Below are 13,701 nucleotides of genomic sequence, written 5' to 3'. Positions count from 1 at the left end.
ATCCAGCTGGAGAGAGAGCAGTCTGGGCTGAGAAGGAAAAGCATTTTAGTGATTGAATTGAGTTGGCTAGACCTCATACTTTTTCTGTTAATTAAATTGTCTTTCTTGACAGGTGGCTTTTAGCTTGGTTTCTCGTGAAGGTTAAAGGACTCCCAGCTAGGTAGTTTATACAGGATAGCGGTACAGGGGTTCACTTCTTGTTCTTTTGTATTGTGCTGTCGCCAGATCGTAACTGCAGCCCTGAGGCAATATGGTTTCTAGTTTTTATACTGTCATTAGCCATATTTCAGATCAGCATGATTTATGGAAATGTTCATGTAAGGAATACTGCCAAGCAAAAATCTTGGGTTCAGGACAATTTGTTATTAAGATAAGTAGGTCTCTGTTGTGTCTGGCTAATCTCAGATGAGACTGGAAGCTAAAGGTCTATATATTCCATTTCAGAAGGAAAAACAACCACGAAGCATTTGCTATTTTTTGTCATCTTCATATAGGTGCAACCACAGTACTCCTCATTTCTCCAGGTGCTGTCTGCACTGTGATTTGCACACCGAGGAATACCAATCTAGGCATTTGCTCCAGTGTTCTAATACAACTAGAAACTGTGTAATTGCAGTTACCCAGGATTAGTAAAATCTACAGGGTTTTCACATGTTTGTTTCTCTTGAACATGGGCTGATTCTAGGTAAACCAGCTAGAAAGCTATTAGGCTTGTATGCACAACTGGATTTCCAAGGAATAACCCAGGACCCCAAAGCAAAGCAAAGACATTCCTTCCTCAAGCTATCAGTTGCACTGTTTCTCAATTTTAACTTTAGAACTGTGGAGAAAAGCCTCAGCTTCTGAGTTACACAATGGCCTGTGGTTACTTGAGTTGTAGGTATGGCTGTTTTCCAGAAATCTCAGGACAGTGTATTAGCTAGACAGAGGATGGACTGCCCTGGGGAGTCACTGTGTGCTGCCGGACCTCCCTTTGCGGATGGATCAGTAGATGTCTGCATAGGTGATCTCCTTCATCTACAGTTCACACGAGGTCTCTCATTACAGATCTGTCTAAGATGGTCAGGCATGTTTGTGTGGACTGTCCTGCTGCAAGAGAGCTCCTTCGTAGATGCACTCCAGCTCTAGCTCAAGTTGTATGAAGCAGCACTGTTGTAACAATATGATTGTTACTCGTTGTATGAACAAGTAGAAATCTCTGGTCTGTCAGGAAACGTCTTGCAGTAAGCTCTGAATTGGCTTTCTACCTCCTGAGAATCCGTGGCAATTTAGCAGATCACCCGAACAGAAAAGGTGCTGCTGTTCAGGACTTGCTGAACGTTGAAGTGCTTGTTCAGGATCGGGTGTTTTAGAAAGCTGTTATTGATGAACCTGTGGGCAAGTGATGCATATGGCACATGTCTAGTGCTGTATTTCTAAGCAGGCATCAGTCCAAGTTCTCTGCTGGATGCAGTTAAGATTGAGTCATATGAAAGCTCTGTTAATAAATGCAGCAAGCACACAGAGTTTCTCAATCTTCAGATTCAAGAAATGTGATGAATTTCACCAGCGTGATTTCCATTGCCTGATGTTTCATCCAAATCCAGAGTATCAATACTGAATAGCCCAGAACTCCTCCGGTTGCATTTTGAATATCCTGCTCCAGGTATACGAACCATTTCAGCTAAAAGCAAAAAGGTTTCACCTATGGGTTCTCTGCTAACCATAACCAGAGAAGCGAAGATGTTTGGCTTCACAGTTGTTCAGAACTGTGGATTTGCTTGTATCAACAGTACAAAAAAAAGCCACTGATACAATCGAGCTCCATATTTCAGAACATTAAAGATGCAAAATGATTGATAATCCTGTACAAATCTGCCATGGAGGCTACAGACCACTTTTGACTTGATTTTCAATGTTTGTTTGGTGTATAATTTAGTGTAACTGCTGATGTAGTAGACAGCCATCCACAAATGGTCTTATCTCACAGTGCTGTACTGGGACAGACATTGTGTGGTTCATATAGCTTGGTCATATCATCTGCTTATTGGAGCTACAGTAATAATATGAGAATTATTTCATAGATAAATGTAGTTCCTATGAACTCAAATAGAAAATGCAAAACATTAATGAGAAAATAGAGCACTAAGTGTACTGTCTAAATGCAACAAAGCTTTTTAAATGTACCTGTTGCAATCACAGTGCAACTACACTAAATCTAGGTATTCACAAACAACATATTCAGATTTCCAAATTTCAGATTTTTTAACCTAAAAATCCCTCCAGAAGATAAGTCCAGTACAAAACTTACACCCACCCCCCTTTTTATTTCCATCTGGAATGCAACTTGCCTTAAATCAGGGAGAAAATCTGGCTGTGAGCTCAGTGAAAGCAGCTCTAATTTCTGCCATTTTCCTAATATGTTATGAATGGTACATGTAAGCTAAATTAGTATTTACGAAGTAAGCGTTGTTGGTTGACCGTTCCCTGTTCTTCCTGAGTCAGTCAAACAGAAGCCTAAGGAGAGAGCTCTGGTGTAAGAGGTGTCTGAGTCTACCCCGGGAGCAGGATAACCTTATCTTACTTCGTTAGAAATCAGGAGAATGAATTAGAGTCAATCTCAGCCAGCTCTTTTAATTGCAGCAGTGGCCATCATCCATTAGTATTTCCAGGCTTCCACCTAGTGGATGAACTGCTCTGCTCTACTCAGGGCTGCAGTGACCCAAATCGGGACATCTGGGTTACTTTTTCAAGGTTAGCAAGATTTAGCAAATCTCAGTCCAAAAAAAGATCCATTTCCAGAGCTGAGTGTGCCCAATAGCAGGCATAGTACAGAGGCTGTGAAAAAACAACTGGAAAGGGAACTTGAAAACCCTCTTTCACAAGTGGATCCTTTTATAAGCAGTAGCAGTATATGGCACATGTGGAGGCAGAAGCATTTCTCCACTTTCTGTGGATACTCCAACTGATTTAACGATATTGGTGCTCTTTCCCTAATCATCCCTTCAACATATTTTTATTCCCTTGAACTGAGGAAATGGATGCACAGCTGTTAGCATCTCTGTCTCTCTCCCTCGCACACTGGAGTCTCAAAGGAGGCAGTAGGCTAAGAGGAAAAAATAAACAAATGCATGTCCTTCAGTCTTTGCTCCTTCTGGCTCTCTTGGAGCAGTGTCTGCCTGGGAATTCAGCTTTGGAAGTGCTAGCGTTTCCTAGCCAAAGAGCTCTTTGGGTCCATGCCAGGACTGCAACATCTCCATTTCCAGGAGTGTAGCTGGCTGCTCAAGGCTGGCTCACTGGTAAGAACGGTTGAGAAGGGTTGGAAGAAGCGTTGGTGCCTCCCCTCTCCTTTCTCTTGGGAGCTGCGTCTGTCTGCGCTCTCACTCCTGGCACCCACCAAAGCTACACCACGGCTGCACTACCATTTTTGTCATTTATCTACATAGGAAATCCATTGTTCAGGGGTTCAACAGTCATATCGGCAGGACAGGCAGATGTGAGGTGGAGAGTTTCTGGACAGCATTACTAGTTGCATCAGTGTATCTGATCAACATAGACATCTACACATCAACTCAATGCTGCAAAAAAGTAAGCATGTAAAACTAAAACTTCTGGGTGGCACAGAATAGACATGTTATTTTAATGGAGGACCTAGTCTGTGCTGAGCTTTGAACTAGCCAACAAGTCAGAACAAATCTTCACTTGCACCATAAACTTCAGAAGATGAAATTATATACAAAATCATGTTTATAGGTATATTCATGAAAAAGTGAGTTTTTCCATGGTGAATTTTAATACAGATTCTTTAGCAGTAAGGAAATCCAAGCAGAAAATCTTAGTCCGCATACTCCTGAAAAAAAAACCAAAACAAAATTCAGAAGAGGCAGTTATAAAATTCCCCTGACCAGAAGAGTGAATCCTACCCATTGTAACAATTTTACTCTATTTTCCTTGCTAATGGAGTTGGGTAAACATCCCATCTCTAGCAGTAGCTCCGATTCATGTTGGTTTGTATGTGAATTTGGATAGGATGGCTCAGTGATTACCGCTTATACCTATCAGCTTTGCTTCCTGCAGCATCCTGCCCCTGCAACAGGGACAGAGAATGAAACATCTCCGCAATGCTGCAGTCCACAACCTGCAGATTAATCTGAACTAATTTCCTTCTTAAATTAGAACAGAGGACTGTAATCTGCAGCTCTTGATCACATATTATCTTCCTCTGCCATCCCCGCTCGAGGGTCAGTAATGCCTGATAAGGCAAAGAGGTAGGAAACCTGGGACTCTGCTTCTGCTCAGCTGGCTGAGTCAGAACTGCATCTCCAAAGTTTCAGAGGAAGACTGAAAGTCTGCATAAACCCTGTAGTTCCTTGCAGCGGTAGGGAGATACTTTCCAAACTTAATCAATTCTCTGAAACAGAAGATTAGATGCTGCTTATCTTAGTTTGCAGAACTGCTGTTATTGTAAATGGTGAAAAACCTTCCCCCCCCCCCCCCCCCCCCCCAAATTCTGGTCTGTAGCAGCTAAAAAGATTGTTTCTAATCTTCAGCTTATTTTAACCAGAACAAGGCTGTTTTCCTTTCCCAGTGTTTGTATTTCTAAATAGTCCAGGGCACTGGAAAACTAGATTTTTGTTTCTCAGTGCATATTGCAAATGTTCTTATATCTTCCTATAGTCTCATATTTTATTTTATTTTTGGCTGAACATAATTTATTCTGTATTCATCTGTGGTTTAAATATCACCTCTACTCAAAAAAAATTACAGACGGTGCAAAACACAGTACCAGTGGATCTGATTTCCAGAGGATTATGCTGGCATGGAAAGATTCTTGCTAAATTTTAGGACAGCACAGCCCTCCTTTTGTTCCCTGGTGCTGGGATCATGGCCTGGCAATTAGCTGGAGTAGATCACTTCCAGTCTTCAGCAAATCCCAAACTGCCAAAACACTCTGCCTTGACAAGGTGTGTGAGCAAGAGAACAGGTCTGCTGCCCTGCTCTCTCCTTCCATCCCTGAAAACATTTTGAGATTTCTTAATAGTTGGTGATTTTCAGTGTGAAGGAAAGCTTTAATTTTTTGTCTTTGTTTAGAAAAATTAGACTATTGTTCTAGAATAATCCCATGCTTAGGGCAGTCACTGGATTGTGGTTCAAGTAGCTTCTTTTTCAGCCTGGTTCCAACGAAAAGCTGTTGATGCAATCCTATTGCCTGTCTGTCAGTCAGTCCTTTGAATCCATGGCCACTTTCCCATAAATTTGAGCAGGAAGAATGTTTCAAAAGCAATTACATCGCAATACACTCCATGGGCATCAACAGCTGGGCAGAGAGAGAAACCTATGTGAACATCTCCTGCAAAGGAAAGATGAGTAGAAGCCAGCTACTCAACAGCTAGTTGCTGGCTAATCAGCCGTGCCACACAATATGGTATTTTTTGCTCAGTGGAGATGTTAAAGGAGCTTGGGAGAGGAAGAGAGACTAGAGTGACCAAACAATCCTTCTTATGACAAACTCAAGCACAGCCATATTTTTAATATTAATGGTGTTTGTAAAGTTATCTCCTGTAAGAAGGTGAGTATGCTTCGTGTGTATTTGATTAGTTTCTTTTCAAGACATCGAAACATGGAAATAGATGCCAAAAGCTAGCTCTGTATCTGTGTGTTTGCTGAAGTCCATCCTGCATTAGGTACAAATTTTTGCTTTGAAAATGATGTATTAAGCCTTTACCCTCTGCTGCTTTAATCAACCGGAGCAGAACCAAGTCCTGAGACTGAAGTTCTGCATGCTTCACCATGCTTTTTAGCTCCACATCTTCACTGGGAGCAATGCCAAATCTGAACATCCAGGAAGAACTTGCAAGAAAGGGAACTGAGCACACCAAGTCCACAGCAATATCAAGCAGGCAGCAAGACTCAGTAGAGTAATAAACAGTTTAAAATAAAAGATAGAAGCTTGCATGACTGAGCCCTTGTACTGAATACACCCTTGGTGTGCAATACTGTAATCTAGCAGTGTCTAGACAAATACATCTTACGGATTTTCCTTTCTTCTCTAACATGAATGTAGCTAGAAGATTTCCCGAAGGAAAATACCTAAAGCTCAGTAGTCAAAGAATATCCAGGTGAATTTTGCACAGAATCCCTGTCCTGTTTTTATACTACGCAGCTGTCTGTGCACACGGTTCCTCTTTCTGCCCGTTCCAGGACTAAAGTCTTAGAAACAAAATCTTCCTAAGAGTTTTTGATGCAAGGTTGTACACTCATAGCACAGTGTATTCATGTGACAGGAAATTGTGTTTTAACTGCACAGTCAATGAGAGTGTAAAGAAGACACAGGAACTTAGTATAATATTCTTGTTCATCATCATTTACCATAATTGAACAAAAAAGTTGAGTGATTAGAAAATATGCATAATGGACACATTTAAAAAAATATTATGTCTTATGTCAGTAGTTTGGAATAACGTTCCTTGTGGTTCTGAACAGGCAAATAAAGGTATATCTTATACAGTTCTGCATCATAAACTCTTGAACAAGAATCAAACACAAGAATCAAAGCTTGGGGTAACTGTGATAAGCAGATGTCGGAAAATTATTATGTAGTCCAGGGGGTAGGAAATTTTCAACCAATTGAAGTTACAGCAACTATGTGTTTGGTTTGGAAAAATAATGTAACAGGTGTCAGTACATCTGGCAAGAATTTGTTGAAACTTAAGTCCTGTAACTTCATGTTCTGTGAAGTCCTGAGTAAAAAAGAGTATCGGAATTGGCTCCTCCGGTTAAGATTACCAGAGCTGCAGGTGAACAAAAGGGGCATTGGGACCTGGTCCATCTTCCGCTCACTGCTCATCAAGCAGATGTCTTCTGTTAAATGTCCAGAGAATCATGTTCTCTCAGATTATTTTTTGCTTTATGTTTAATGACAGAAATCAAGATGCTGTGAACAGCCTAGTTTTTGAAAGCAGCTCCAGTTAAGACAGAGATACAGTCTTCAAAGTTTCTTTTTGTTAGCTTCAGGAAAGCAAAGCTGCATCAGTCTATTTGTGTATTTAGCTCACTGATTTTGTCAGATCACATTTTGCTCCTGTTAGCGCCATGGGATCACATCCAATGTATTTTCAGAGTTTAAACTATGATCAAATAGGAACAGTGTGACATAACAGAAGGTTTAATTTTATTTTAGGATACGTGCGTGTTTTCTTGTTGCAAACTAAGAGTTGACAAATAGATGACAAATTCTGAATGGCATTTGAACTAAACTTTCATCAAGCTGGCAGCGTCTTTATGTTTATTTTTGGTGGAATGACCTTTCGATGTGTAAAGGCCCTAGATGCTTCCTGATTAAGTTCTACTTCCATGTGAAAAACACTTTCAGCTCAGCGGAACTATGTGGGAACAATTGATGAAGGTATCTTCTTCTTTCTCAAAGCCTCCTGCTCAAATTTCAAGATAAATAGGGCAGGGCGGGACACGTTTACCTGAAACATAAAGCTGAAATGTAAGTTACATGTTCTTAGTTGCAGTTCCTAGTGCTGTCTGTTATTACAACCAGATGTTTCAGAAGAGTTGATGGGGTCTAAGAGTTACATGAAAAAACAGAACCGACTCTTCTGGGTTTGACCTGTAGTTAAGATTTCTTCCTCTTAGAAAAAGGTAACTGATGTTAAAAGAACATTTTGGTGCAGCTAAAATAAAAGAATGTTTCAATGCAGCAAACCAAGATTTCTTTGTTTTCTTATTTTCTAAAATTGTGATCATTTGACTGTTTTTTTTCCATTTGCTGACACATTACTGTTAATTAGCTTACATTGCTCAGCTCCCATCCTGACCTAGCTCCTACCTGTCTGCTGTGAGGAAAAAGGCTGGAGTATGTCTACATGTGTGTGCTTAGCAGGTGCAAAATTCAAATAGCTCAGATCATTAGCCCTGTCTCCTTGTAAACGCCAACCTTTCACCTATAGTCAGCTATAACATAAACATATTTCATTCAGCTGACGCATTGAGGTTTTGGGGAGAAATTAAAAAAAAGTACACCAAAACCAAACACCACCACCCCAAGGTCAGAGTGGAAAGCATGTTCTCAGGACATGATTTAAGTTCAGACTCCTTCCCTGGTTGTACTCTGTAATTCTGTGCTAAATCCCATTTAGCTCACAGGAGTCTGACCAGTCTGACCAAGGGCTGGGTAACAGTTGTGAGGAGACCTCCACGTGTTGCCCCAGGTGTTTCTATTACACATCTGAGAGCTTCCATATTTGAAGAGTTATTTTAAGTCTCACTGCACCTGCTGTTTTTTGGAAGGAGAATTTGATCCATAAAGGAAGACAAATTAATTAGATTTAAAAGAGGCTGGATATTGAGACTAACCCTCTTGCTGTTGAAGCCAGGATGACAAAAAGCAAGAAAAGATTGTATTTAAGTCTTGTTTCCTTCCCCCTGCTTCTCAGCAGGGCTCTGACCTAGTTGTCCTGCATCTTACAGCGTCGCTGCTGCTCTGTGTTATGCTGGATGGGAACAGCCCCTCAAAGATGCTCTCACAAACTGAACTCACGGAAGTGTGCTGTGCCTCAAATTTCTCCCCTCCTGCCCTGTACCTTCTTTATCACTTCTGTGAAGGCAGCAGTGTCAGAGGCTGCACTGGCTTCTGCCTCCTGGGGTGTCCCTACTCCTAATTCCACATTGCCCTCCTAGGGTAGCTTGCACTACCTTCCAGATAGACCACCAGTGGTCTAAGGTAATGATTAGAAACTCGAACCTTTGTTGTGTCTTGATTTCCTCCATAAATCTGTAAATGCAAGTTCTGCAGAATAAAAAAAAAGGTGTTTTGATTTTAGAGCTGAAGTGAAAAGTTAATAAACCATCTCTGCAAAATTTCACTGCCACAGTACAGCTTCCAGACTTGCCGTATGCAATTAAGAATAAGGTATGCAAGCTAACAAGTTCTATTAGATAAGCTGCTCTGACAAAGATAAATCAAGAGAGTAGTCCAAACCAATTCCTTTGCTAGAGTCTATAACTAGCGAAAACTGTTAGCGGGAATGTTGTTGTACCATCAGCTGCCCACCAGCCAACATTTTGGGCCCGGCCACCCAACCAGTTTTTTACCCCGTAGAGAGTATGGCTATCCAAGCCATGAGCAGCCACTTTCTCCAGGAGAATGGTGTGGGAAACGGTGTCAAAGGCTTTACTAAAGTCCAGGCAAACAACATGCACAGCCTTTCCCTCATCCACTAAGCAGGTCACCTTGTCATAGAAGGAGATCAGGTTAGTCAAGCAGGACCCGCCTTTCACAAACCCACGCTGGCTGTGCTTGATCACCTGGGTGTCCTGTATGTGCCATGTGATGGCACTCAAGATGAGCTACTCCATAACTTTCCCCAGCTGACAAGCTCCAGCCCCTCCTGTAGACGGGCATCACATTTGGTAACTCCCAGTCAGCTGGGGCCTCCCCAGTCAGCCAGGATGGGACTGATGATAAATGATAGAGAGCGGCTTGGTGAGCGCTGCCGCCAGCTCCCTCAGTGCCCTTGGGTGGATCCCATTCGGCCCCATAGACTGGTGTGTGTCTCAGCGGTGGAGCAGGTCACTGACCATTTCCCCTTGGGTTGTGGGGGCTTCATTCTGCTCCCCATCCCTGTCTTCCAGCTCAGGGGCTGGGTACCCTGAGAACGACTGGTTTTAACTTTTAAAGACTGAGGCAAAGAAGGCACTAATTACCTCAACCTTTTCCTCATCCTCTGTCACTGTTTCCCCCCACATCCAATAAAGGATGGAGATTCTCTTTAGCCCTCCTTTGGCTGCTAATGTATTTATAGAAACTTGTATTTTATTGTCTTTTTATAGCCAGATTAAGTTCTAGCTGGGCTTTGGCCCTTCTAATTTCTCCCTGCATAACCTCTCCTTGCAGTCCCCCTGAGTGGCCTGCCGCCCCTTCTTCCAAAGGCCATAAACTCTCCTTTATCCCAGAGCTCCAGCCAAAGCTCTCCATTCGGCCAGGCTGGCCTCCTTCCCCGCCAGTGCAGGGGACGGGCTGCTCCCGTGCCTGGAAGGTTTCCATCTGGAAGACCACCCAGCCCTCCTGGTGCCCCGTGCCCCTCAGGACTGCCTCGCAAGGGGCTCTGCCAGCCCGGCCCCTCAGCAGGCCACTGCCGGCCCTCCGGGAGCTCTGCTGACCCCCCCCTTGCTTCTCCCAGAATCAAACCCTCCACCATTTCATATCCCGCAGCCGTCACAGCGCCCACGGGTCCTTCCCTGTCCCCACACCACAGGTCCAGCGGGCGCCTTCCCTGGCTGGCACTGACCGGCTGTTGGGGGGGTCCCCGCCGCACGCCCCAAGAACCCCTCGGCGGCCTCCTCCCCGCTGGGTTCGTTTCCAGCAGACGTCTGGCAAGCTGAACTGCCCTGTGAGAACAGGGGCTAGCGATGGTGAGTCTTCTCCCAGCTGTTTAGGATTCAGTGCCTAAAAAGCGGTTGTATGGAACATAAGCCCAGTCAATAGCCCTTACAGCATTTCTTAAGGAGATTGCTGCTTTGGTTGATAAAAATACCTGCAGACGTAAAATGAGCCATTGTACTTAATGGATTATTGTCTTTCCATAACACTAAATGACATTCTGTTTAGAAAACTAGAGCTACAGAAAGGCATCAAGGTAGATATCAAGCAGATTAAGACATGCTAATTAACAAATCTCAGAAAGATACTTGTTAATGGGGAAAAAAAAATCACATAGCAATGTTTCCAGAGAAGTTCTCCTGGGATTGATGCTATCCAACACTGAATACTGCAAATCTGTCAGTCTTTAAACCTTGTAAAAAACCCTTAGCTTTCAGTGTGCACTTTGAGAAGATTTCTAAGTCAGTGTATAATTGCCTTATTAAGTGTTTCATTCCTTGGTTATTGATGTAGTTAAATCTATACCCACTTTTTGTCTACAAGTTGCAGGGACCTTACATATCTGAAATGGAAACAAACCTTAGGTGCTTTTTAAAGTCACGTCAAGAAGACCAATTTTGTGTCAACTGATGTTCCATCTTCTAGTAAACTGTCCAGCCATTTCCTTGACCTTGTTCTCATCAGCTTTGACAAAGGTTTTCTATGACAGCCTGGACTGGTGTAAGGAACCAATGTGGGCTCCTACCAAAGGCCTCTTTGGTTTCATGGATGGAAAAGCATGATGTGGTTTAAAAATCTCTTATGCAATTTTGTAGTCATTAATTTTGGAGTTGTTTGGCCATTATTAGTTCTTCATACCATCCCTATACTCTCAAATGACTAACAGAATAAAACAGAAGCACCAGTGCTGTAAGTTTTGATTAATACCATCTGGGAAGATTGAACTCAGGAAATATTTTTTTCTGCATTTAAAAAACCTATTTTTTTTATAGCTGCATTAAACAAAAATACTTGCACTGTCAGAGACTTGGCAGTTATGACAGTGATGCGCATTATTGATGCTAGTCAGTAATGGGCACCATAATGTCTCGCAGCACCTCATCTGTCACGCTGCAGTGTCTCTTACAGCTATAAGCACTGGAAACTACCATAACACTCACAGAATTCTTGTGATTTACTGCCTATAGGCCAAATAACCAAACACATGAAATAAGTAATTTCACTTATTGATCTGGAGAGATATATATATAAAATCTATATATCCAGAAGTATATCTTCTGACATGACCTTTCTCATTTCCTACTTTTTAAAAAGCTTCCCAGGCAATGCTGAAGAAAAGAAAAGCAGAGAAAAACAAGGTTTAAAGAGGGCTGAAATGAGGACTGTTTGTGTGAAACTATTAAAGCTCTAGTGCAGCACTTTTTTAAGGGAGGAGGCGAATAACATTTAGGGCTGTTTTGATTGTTTTTTGGAAGTAGCTGGTCATTTTGCATCTGACAGAACATTTAAAATATTTTGGTAACAATCTTTAAGAAATTACATGTCTCTGAAAGAGAAGATGACTTTTACATCGCTGCTTTAAATTAAGCGTCTCTTCTCAGAGTAGTATATGGAATTATTTGTATGGATGCGTACTCCAGTTTCATTCACTTTTTTAGCCCACAGACTTTTTACCAGCAGGCATTGCTCACCCGCATATGCTGCATCAAGACTTCAGCCTGCTAGGTATGGATCACACAGATCCAGTAGCAAATTTTACGGGACTTACAGAGCAGTGCAAACTCCTGCTGTACTGTTGGTTAATTTGCAGCTCTGCATGTAGTCATTCCTGAATGCCACACAGATGGTGTGCATCAAGGAGACAGTTTTGTCCATGCTATAGAGATTATTATTTTATATCAGGTCTCAGACTCAGGCATATGCAGGGCACTATGCAGACCACTTCAAAGTGGTATGCAGCTGTTCTTTGCCCCTGCCACTGGTAGCCACCACCTCTCTCCCTGTGGTTCAGGCCTCCTTCCACTGCCATTGCCAGTGGCAGTATCTGACAAAAAAGGTGTTTGATCCCTCCTGGAAATGCAGATCTTTGGCTATTCAAAACTCATGGTTAGAGTATTCCAGTAATTCCTTATGTATTCAACCTTCTGTGTTCTTAATACATTTATAAAAGTTACTTAAGCCACCTATATCTGCATCTATGAGCTACAATAGCTTCTTCCAGAAATATACGCCTGGCAACAGTCTTCTGTGTTTAAGTTCAAGATAGGAAAACATTACTGTGTGAGCAGCAGGCATGAAAATATCTAGTTTGGTAAGTATATAGGCAGTTTTCTGCATGATGTTACTATTTTGGAAGAGGGAGAGTATTTAAGAGTACTTGAATATTCAGTATGTATACAAATTCAGTTTCTTCCAGAGTAAGAGTGCTGTGATTATTCTGCAGTGACTGTGTGTGAGAACACTTGTACTCCACCTATGCAGAGCTATTCTGATCCATTTCCTCCCTGACAATTCCTAACTGCTCACTAGGCTAAAGAGAAAGTTAGCGTGAAAATTCATCTATTAAACCTTTATTTTTATAGTGAGAACAGTTTAATGATGTTAGCAAGGACCTTTATCTTTGATGTAAAAAGGAGAGCACTTCCAGAAGAGTTTCCAGAAACCATTGCTTGATGCCTCTGCTGAAATTGCTGATGAAGGATGGCAACACATAAGGCTTCTTCCTTTGAAACTCTGCTCTGAGACATCATCACTGCTCCGCTGTCATTTGTCTTGAGTCTCAGTTGCCGGCACTGAGTTCTGCTTTGTGGTACCATCTGTCTTTGCGGTTCTAAGTGCTGGTTAATGGTGGTTTCTTCTGCGACTGCAACAGAGCCTGGTTTCGTGGTCCCAAACAGCAATACTGAGAGATTATGGCCCATGGCATGCCTCCTCTAAAACACCTCATATTGGCGTATATGGAACGAAACGGGATGGACTGGCCCCGTTCCCCATCATCTCTGCTCTGGGTGAGCCCCTCAAGCATTACACAACTCATGACCTTTACGGTTAACTGATGATGTACTGACGCACTGTGCTGCCTGAAGACGGCCGGGCTGTGCTATCGGTACCCTATACCAGTCCATAATCTTCGCCTGTGAGCGAACACAACGCACAGTAACACATTCTAATACAGATCAGCCTCCCCTCAGGCGAGCACACGGCAGTACACTGACCATGGGCGGGACGAGCCCCCTGAGGTGTACCAGGTCGCCATGCCTGTCATTTACCAGCGCGCTGCAGCGCGGCCTTTGAACGGCCGCACCACCGGGCAGAAACCCCGGGGGGCCTGC

This window comes from Falco rusticolus, chromosome 9 (genome assembly GCF_015220075.1).
Source record: "Falco rusticolus isolate bFalRus1 chromosome 9, bFalRus1.pri, whole genome shotgun sequence".
NCBI lineage: Eukaryota > Metazoa > Chordata > Aves > Falconiformes > Falconidae > Falco > Falco rusticolus.
Note: the sequence above shows the minus strand (reverse complement) of the source record.